This window comes from Rousettus aegyptiacus, unplaced genomic scaffold (assembly GCF_014176215.1).
Source record: "Rousettus aegyptiacus isolate mRouAeg1 unplaced genomic scaffold, mRouAeg1.p scaffold_m13_p_4, whole genome shotgun sequence".
In the NCBI taxonomy this organism is placed as follows: Eukaryota; Metazoa; Chordata; class Mammalia; order Chiroptera; family Pteropodidae; genus Rousettus; species Rousettus aegyptiacus.
Window position 1 is genome coordinate 69355889 of NW_023416307.1, and position 9025 is coordinate 69364913.

The window sequence follows — 9025 nt, forward strand, 5'->3', positions numbered from 1 at the left end:
ATGATTGATGATTCGAAGTCCCTGATCCACCTTTTATGACAGTATGTAAACATGCCCAGCATAGTATTTCACATAGAGCAGATAATTCATGTCTGTTTAATATTTCCCAGATGTGATCTGCATAAGTTACTTAATCACCCAGTCTCACTTCTATCATTTTTTGAAGAGACATAGACAAGATTTTTATGTGACAGTATGTATTTATAGATGTCTGTATTTTTAAAGGAGGAAAATTAAGTTCAAAGAGGTCACAACAGCTACCTAGGAGCAAATTTAGTTCTGTATACCACACTGTAGAAGCTAAGGATGGAAGATATTAATTCATTCACCTATTACTTCCGTGAGGTCATGTTTCCTAAAGACCTAGATTATACCGGTTTCAATAAATATTCATTGAACAAATGAATACAAGCTTCAGTAACCCCCAACAGATGGGTTAGGGAATGAAAGGACAGTGTACTGCAAAGAGCAATAGCATTTCATCAGACAAAAATGAATGTAAATTCTGACACTTCCACTTGTTAATACTGTGAGTTTGAATTGATAAAGCAAATTTATTGATCGTGTAGTGGTTACCACATCTGCTTTACATGCAGAAAATCCTAGATTCACGTCCTAGTGGAGACACAACCCATGGTCTATGGCCATGCCACCCTGAACATGCAGTACTCCAGAGCTGCACTGTTCAGTGTGGCAGCCACTCGCTACATGTGACTCTTAAGCACTTGAAATGTGGTTAGTTCAACTTAAGAACTGAACTTCTAATGTTATTTTAAAAACTGAAGCAATTAGCTGTTGTTAAACACAACTCTTGGTAACACATTTTACTTTAACCATTGAAAATTTAGCATTCATAAAGGTGTGTTGTAACCATTAAAATACACACCAGATTTTGAAGGCTTAACATGAAAAAATATGAACGTGAAATTTTACTAAGTTTTTGTACTGTCAACATAAGAATGTCCAGACCTATAGAGAATTTTCATAAAAATTTATGAGCAAACCAGAGGATATACCTGGAAGCAAGATTTCAACAAATTGAGAAAGGTGCTTTGGAGAATGACAGTTTGTAGCTTCTTTTATGCATTTGGAATTATGGACAGAATGTAGGGGAGATTACATGAAGGTGGGAAAGAGCAAGGCAGAATTAGATTACAGGATACTTAACAAAATTAGGTACTCTCTTGAGGGTGGTTACTTTGAAAAAGATGTATTTCAAATGTGTTAACCTAGATGCACAGAAACAATGGACAGGGCTTGCTTAAGGCAAAGATAAACCTTTTACTAAAGGACCTGGGTTGTGGCTACCCAGCATGACCTATCCAATTAAGAATTTATGATCAGATCACCCTGTGAGGTTACTTTTCCCCAGCCATTTGTCTACAATACTGAATACAAATCGAAATAATAGTATGAGTATGTGGGTTAAGTGTAAAATATGTTAAGGTTAATTTTACCTGTGTTGTGGCTGCCAGCCCTCGAAAGACTCACAGACCTCCGGAACTCAGTGAGTTACAGGAAACACTTTATTCAGCCAGCTGGGTCTGCCAGGGGTACGCAGACCCCAAATTAAGCAGCTCCGAAATGTAGAGGTACAGGATTTTTAAGCCCAAAATCCCATTCTTCATTCTGTCTAAACACAAAGGCCATCCTTCTATTCATTACCTGTCAACTCACAGGTCAGGTGCATAAGCGGAGTTACAGAAGCAGAAAGCTTGTTTAGAATGTTATGTTCCCATAATCAAAGGCCTACGTGGCCATAGCAATAGTCAAACAGTAATTTCCAGTAAGAGTCAATTTTTCAGCCACCACATTCCCCACTGGCCTTAGCAGACAATCAAATATTTGATTCTTCATAAAGAATTTTGCTGGAGCCAGCCGGCTAAAGTCGATCAGTACCTGAAAGAGGGGGATGAAGCCTAAGGGAAAAAAGAGAAGACAGGAAAGATCTTTCAGGGAGGGCATACAGTCAGAGCTGCAGCCCCAGAGTTTATTTAGCATAGCCTTTTTATGTGATTCTTGAATACCATAATCAATCACCACACTACCATAGCAAAGCACACCATACATATCTAAAACAATGCTTGTCAATTACATAAGATCCTACATGTTCTTGTTTCCATGGTAGTATAACATTCCATTACCTTAAAAGGTGACTTTATGAGGCTTACCAAGGTGACCATTGTTTTAAACTCATCAGCCATAGCATGGCTTTTAGCTACGTGACTTCTTCAGTGCCTCATCATGGCTTCTCAAAATGGCTCCCGACAGAATTTGCTTATAGCCTCTATTCGGTAGTACTAAAAGTCGAATAGAATTAACTCTTTCCTTATATATGCAAACAAGAAATTAAGGAAATATGGGTCAAAAGCTAACAAGAGGAGGAGGATGATTACAGGTCTAGCTACAGCAGATAAAAGGGATGTTAGCCATGGTGACCAATTGAACATCTTATGAAACCAGTCATTTGATTCTAGTCTTTGTTTTTCCCTGACATTTAAATTTCTCTGTACTAGTAGTAAACTTTTTCTAATTACTCTAGAGTTATTGGTATAGAAGCAACAGGTTTCACCTAGAGCTATACATAATCCATCTTGTTCTAAAAATAATAAATTTAAACCTCTTCTGAAGGACTACTTCTGCTAGTGAATTGACCTGAAATTCTAGCCTGCTGAGGTCGGTTAAGTGTAGGGGAGTTCCTACCCCGACATAATAAGGGAGTTCAGGGTTTCCTGTCTCTGTCTTTTTCTCATCTTCTATTCTTGGTACTAAAGGTGGGAGTTTTCCAAAGAAAATTTCAAATGGGGTGAATCCATTAATATACAGAGTACACCTGGCTTGGAGAAGAGCAAACGTAGAAGTTCTACCCAGGTCCCACCAGTTTCTAATCTTAATTTGACTAATATCTCCTTTAGGGTCTGATTCATTTGCTCTACTTGGCCCGAACTTTGGGGCCAGTAGGCGCAGTGGAGTTTCCATCACAAATTTAGGTAGCTAGCCAATTGCTGTGATACCTTTGCTACGAAGGCTGGCCCATTATCCGACCCTAAAGTTCCGGGGAGACCAAATCAAAGGAGGATTTCTTGTAGTGGTTTCTTAGTAACTACTAAGGCAGTCTCTTTCCTGGTAGGGAAGGCCTCTGTCCTGAAAAGGTGACTGTAAAAACAAGTAAATATTTGTAGCCCCCCACAGTTGAGGTTACCTCAGTGAAATCGACTTCCCAGTGGTCCCCTGGGGAAGTTCCTCTTTCTCTATGCCTAGGTTCTTCTATCTTTCCCTTCTTTGGATTAACTTGGGCACAAGCCGGGCATCGTGAGGCAATCTCCTCTGTGGTTCTTCTCCCTTCTGGAGCATCTTAGTTCGCCCTAGGTGTGTGGTCTGGTGTAGTTGGTGGAGGAGAGTCCTTCCAAGGGCCCGTGAGAGCCTGATTTTTCCATCTGGGGTTGTCCACCAACCCTGTTGGTTCCTAGTGGCTCCCTTATCTTGAAACAGAGGCAGTTCTGGGTAAGGGGCAACAGTCAGTAGATGTGGTGGGGGCCCCACTGGCCTTGTGGCTGCTGCTCTTGCCTCTGCATTGGCTCTTTGGTTTTCCTTAGCTCATAACTATTCCCTTTTTGATGCCCTTTACAAAGAACAATAGCCAGAGCCTTAGGCATCTATCTATATGGCATCAAGTAAGGCTAAGATCTCCTCCTTGTTCTTAATGTCCTTCCCAGCTTAAGTTAGAAGCCCTCTTTCCTTGTAGATGGCTCCGTGTACATGTGCAGTGGCAAAGATGTATCAGCTGTCTGTGTATATTGTGACTGCCTTATCCTTTCCCCATCTTAGTGCCTCAGTGAAGGCGATGAGTTCTGCCTTTTGAGCAGAAGTCCTATGGGGAATAGCTTGTGTGGCCAGATAGTGCTAGTTAGAGTCAAGACCCCTGCCCCAGCATACCTCCTTCCTTCCTGTATGAAGCTGCTCCCATCCATGAACAGAACTTCATCGGCCTCAGGCAGAGGGCAGTCTTTGAGATCTGGCCATGAGGATCCATGAACAGAACTTCATCGGCCTCAGGCAGAGGGCAGTCTTTGAGGTCTGGCCATGAGGAATACACAGCATCTGTGAAATCTGTGCAGTCATGAACGGGGGTCTCGGGGTCTGAGTCTGGCAACAGATTGGCTGGGTTGATGACAGTAGCTGCGGATTTTAGCCATACGTTGGGGTCATCCGGTGCCTCACTGTTGTTGAACACCTCCTGGGCTATCCCAACAAGTTGGGACAGATTCGTCCCTGCGAAACCTTTTAATCTTTCAGATATTAGGGGCTGCCTGAGTAGCAAAGGGTATATTAATTGCCTGCTGGTTCTCAGGGGCCTCAGGATCAATGGGGGTGTATACCCGGTACGCCTCATTCAAGAGACACTCCAGGGGATTCCTGAGGTCCCTCCCTGTATAACTTCAGTTACCTTAGAAAGGTTAGTTGGCTGGCGAGCAATCATCCTAATTCCCCCAATTAGAATCTGGTGGTACCGATCTAATGCTCTAAAGCCGGTCTCCCTGCCTGAGAATTGTGTCCCTAGTCTGGGCGGGTGGAGGGAAATTCCTCCTCAATCTGTTCTCCTGCTTCCTCAACTCTCTTCCCTCCCACAGATATCTTTTGGGTTTCAGTTCAAATGCATCCACATTCTTCTGAAGGGTCAAGGGGGTAATTAAAAGCTGTTGGCAATCATCCCAGATGGGGCAGTGAGTCTGAAAGACACTTTCTGAGAGTCCCATTAATGCCTGGGGTTTCTCAGAGAAAGGTGTATTCTGTGCCTTCCAGTTGTACAGGGCAGGAGTCGAGAAAGGCACGTAAACCATAAAGGGCCTGTCTGTGTGCTGCCCCTGGAGTGGTGCTTCTTGCAAGGGGAGGATGGGCAGGGTGGTGGTACTGGCTGATGCCCGCCTGGAGCGGGAGCCGGAGGCCCATGGGGATTACCTACTGGCCATCTGAGGAGGTGAGGCGGTGCTATTTGGCCTCTGTTGTCCTGGATTATAGGGTGGGGGAAGGTCACTGTCCTCCGATGGAGATTGAAGGACTGAGGGACTGGGCTGTCTAGAAGATTTAGTTGCTGCATGTTTCAGGGGGCCCACAACTAAAACCTGCGCCCCTAGAGAAAGGGCACACTGGTGGAGCCAAGGAGGGGGGTTCTGAACAAGGTTTAACCATTGACTGATGTAGGGAAACTGATCAGGATGTCTCAGGTCTCCTGTGACAACCTTTCAAACATTCTTCACCAAACCCTTGTGAAAAGGGCCCTCCGGAGGCTAGTTTACATCAAAAGACACCCACTCAACTTCACGCAATGTTTTTAGTTTGCCTAGAGAAAACTTTATGCCATAGTCAGCTCCCTCTACAAATCCTTCTTTGAAATGTCACAGGAAACACCCCAAGGGTGTCTTCTGTGAATTCGGGCTTCCCCCCATCCTTGCGCAGAAAACACAAAACACACACTCAGACAAGAACAATTATCGAAGTGCAGGTGGACCCAGAGAAATCTGCCACCTACAACCTAGACAAGACCAGAGACAATAAACAGAACCCACCAACAGGGCACAGGAGGCGGCATCTCGTGACCTGGCCACGGTCCGGGAGATATGACTGCGTCCAGTCTCTCCACGGACCCCCAAAGACCAGTTAACCGAACCAGGAAGGTACCTTTTATCCAGACGCCGAGGCCTCAGATATTCCAGATTCCCGTCGGGACCAGGAACAAAGAGTGTGTCCTGAAAGTTGCGTCCTTGACGATTGCATTAATCCCGTCACAGCATTCAAGGGCCCTGGAACATCACAGGTTGGCCACCCCTTTGAATCTGTAACAGGGACAGCAAAGGCTTCGGAGGCCAGTCCGGTCTTAGATCTCAGGGCCACTCCCTGAGATCTCACTGGAGCCTCCAAATGTTGTGGCCACCAGCCTCCGAAAGACACAAGGACCACTGGAACTCAGTGAGTTAGAGGAAACACTCTTTATTCAGCCAGCTGGGTCTGCCATAGGTACGCAAACCCCAAATTAAGCAGCTCCGAAATGTAGAGGTACAGGATTTTTAAGCCCAAAATCCCATTCTTCATTATGTTTAAACACAAAGGTCTATCCTTCTTCTATTCATTACCTGTCAACTCACAGGTCAGGTGCATAAGCGGAGTTATAGAAGCAGAAAGCTTGTTTAGAATGTTATGTTTCTATAGCAATAGTCAAACAGTAATTTCCAGTAAGAGTCAATTTTTCAGCCACTACACCTGTTTATTTTTAATATGGCCATTGGATTTTAAAAGTACATATGTGGCTTGCATTGTTTAACAGTGGTATAGAGGAAATTGAAACTTCTGAATACTTGTTTGAAGAATCTGGCTTAGATATAGAAAAAGTTAAACTGAGTAATATGGTAGGGATAATAGCAAGTAAAGGCTTCTTTTAAAATTGTTTTAATTAAACGCTAGAAAGTTGGTAGCGTGTTTGAAAAGAGCAAAAGGAAAGAACTTGAAATGGCATTACAAAAGCAAGTCTCTAATAGGTGAGGGAAGACAATTAGCACATAGGCAACAAAAGTTGCTTTCAAAGAAGAATATTGTAGAATAAATTATGGGTGTGTAAGAGAAATGCCATTACTTCCTACTTAGTGCCCAGGAAATCATACCATCTGCTTTGGAGAAATTGAAGCAGTATCTAAGGTCTGCTAAGTTCCAAATTCTAAAAACTTTGGAAAATTAAAATCAGTATTGTTAAGGGTGAAAAATTTTCAAATTGCCAACTTCTGCTTCCATTGTTTAATGTTAAACAGGGTGTAGTTCTAGGAGATATTCTGTGCAAAGATATGCTAATGTTACGGGTGTAGTTATCCCGTGTAAAGATATGTTAATGGCCAGCCTCTGCTTCTGTAAACCTGCTTGCTTGCTAGAGGGGGTTTTGGGGCTTTTTAAGCTATTCCTTCTAGAGGCTCAGAGCTGATTCTCTAGGGGGGAGTCAGTCGCTGGCCGGCTAATAAAGGCTCATAATTAATCTCAATTCGCTCTGTGGGTCTTAAATTTAACCGCACCACAAGTATGAGTTCAAACTGGATGAGCTTGCCATTGTGACTTAGCTACATAAGACACGGTTTTAGAAAAGAGTTACTGCTTGTCTATTTGGAAGGAAAAGTGATCTTTTTAATTTTTTTTTAATTCTAGTTTTGCATTACTGGAATACTGTAGCGTTGTTACACAGAAATAAGAATGTACTCAAAGTACACAATAACTTACATACACTAGTATTAAAAATCACATACGTTCCAATGAAATTCCATTCCATTTTGAATGTATAGTGTGAATTAGTTAACATTTACTTAGTACTTATGTGCCAGAAACCATATTATTTTATGTCGAGAACTACTTTTAATCTTTTTATAGATGAAAACAACTAATTTTAAGAGATTAAGCAATTTAGGCAACATCAGGACATGTAAGGGTAGAGCGGGCACCCAGAGAGGAAGGCTAAGACTCAGACCAGTGAGGGGCTCTAGTTGCTGATCGCCTCATTCTAGTGCTGATCCCGCTAGGCAATCTTAACCTGTTCTTTAACCATTATGCTATTTTATCTTCAGTGTATCTAAAGCAGTTCAAGTATTATTAGCACCTTGCTACTTTCATAGGGTCCAACAGTTGAAATTCATTCATACTTTCCATCGATTCTAAGTTTATACATCACTTCCTCAAGGAGTTTCCCGATCCCTAAAGTTTAGGTTAAGCATCCCTGTTTTTCCATTTCATTTTATACTTGCCTTATTATAGAAGGCATAATTTATAGGTTAAAAGCTGGGACTTTAACATCAGATCTTTTGAATTCTGAGATACTTTTGGTTTAATTGAGTACATTTTCCTTATCTGTAAAAAAGGTATTATTGGTAGCACCTATAACTTAGTTGTTTAGATAATTCACGTAAACAGCAGTTTGGCACAAAGTAGGTACTTAGTATTTGGTAAAAGTTAGGTCTTGCTTTAAGAACTATATTGGGTAACATGTCTTATGCTAATTTCCAGTTCAGAAACTAGGTAGAAATACTTGGCCATACATCTCTATATCCCATGTTTCCAAAAATTTTAATGGTGTAGGTTGCCTACAATGAATATGGTTCCTAAAGTTCATTTCTTAGTAAACAAGTACTCATTTTCTCAAGTATATAAGGACTCATTCAATAACAAGTGGCAGAAACCCAGTTCAAACTGGCTTAGGCAAAGGGGAATTTATTAGAGGGATCTTAGGACATTGCATGAGCTCTGAACGACCATTAAATGCTAAAGGCAAATCTATAGCTAGACCTGAGAGACAACTGGAAGCAGGGATTTGAACAGCTCTAGTAGTTGGTCTTATTTCTGTAGGTAAGCTTCACTCTCCTACTGTACCCTGGCTTCCTTCATTGAAAACGACATGGCCACCATCAATTCCAGAGCTTCCTGTCAAAGTCCACCACCAGAAAGGAATTAACACAGGCTTAGTTCTCAAGTCCAAAAATCCTGGCAGAGTTTTGACTGGCCTATCTTAAAGTAGGATGCCCAACTCTATGGCAAGAGTGTAGTGTCTCTTTTGGGATAATCAGCTGTGGCTAGGGGAGCAAAGTCTGTAAAAACATGGCAGCTTCCATTCAAATCATGACTGTAGAAAAGGAACCATTTCCTAGGAATGGAAAGCTATCTGCACTACAATAGGGAAGTGCTGTATGTAACACTCATCAAATAAATCTTTTTTTTCTAAGAGGACAAGAAATGAGTTTCATCCCCCAGGCCATGTTTTCATTATACAGCCAACTCCTATGACATGCCAAGGGATATTTTGATATTTTAATAAAGATTCCGTTAAACAATATACCTTGGTGCCTATGACATGCCCATCACTGTACCAAATGTTACTTTAATATGTGAACTACTACCTGAAGTTTAGAAATCTTTTCTATATCCATTTTTGATGAAAGGGTAGTTCCTGACAGGGCTAAAAGAACAATTTAAGAAGGAAAATGGAGTCTGAGACTCAAAG

General features: G+C 41.9%; 1 long non-coding RNA gene across 1 annotated transcript; it reads right to left on the minus strand.

Moving 5' to 3' along the window:
* Positions 1-1877: 1877 nt before the first annotated feature.
* On the minus strand, positions 1878-6020 carry LOC107510793. The gene is made up of 3 exons (XR_001596928.2): positions 5680-6020; positions 3937-4077; positions 1878-1919 (listed from the first exon to the last, which is right to left on the minus strand). It is a non-coding gene; the product is annotated as an uncharacterized LOC107510793 (long non-coding RNA).
* Positions 6021-9025: the final 3005 nt, after the last annotated feature.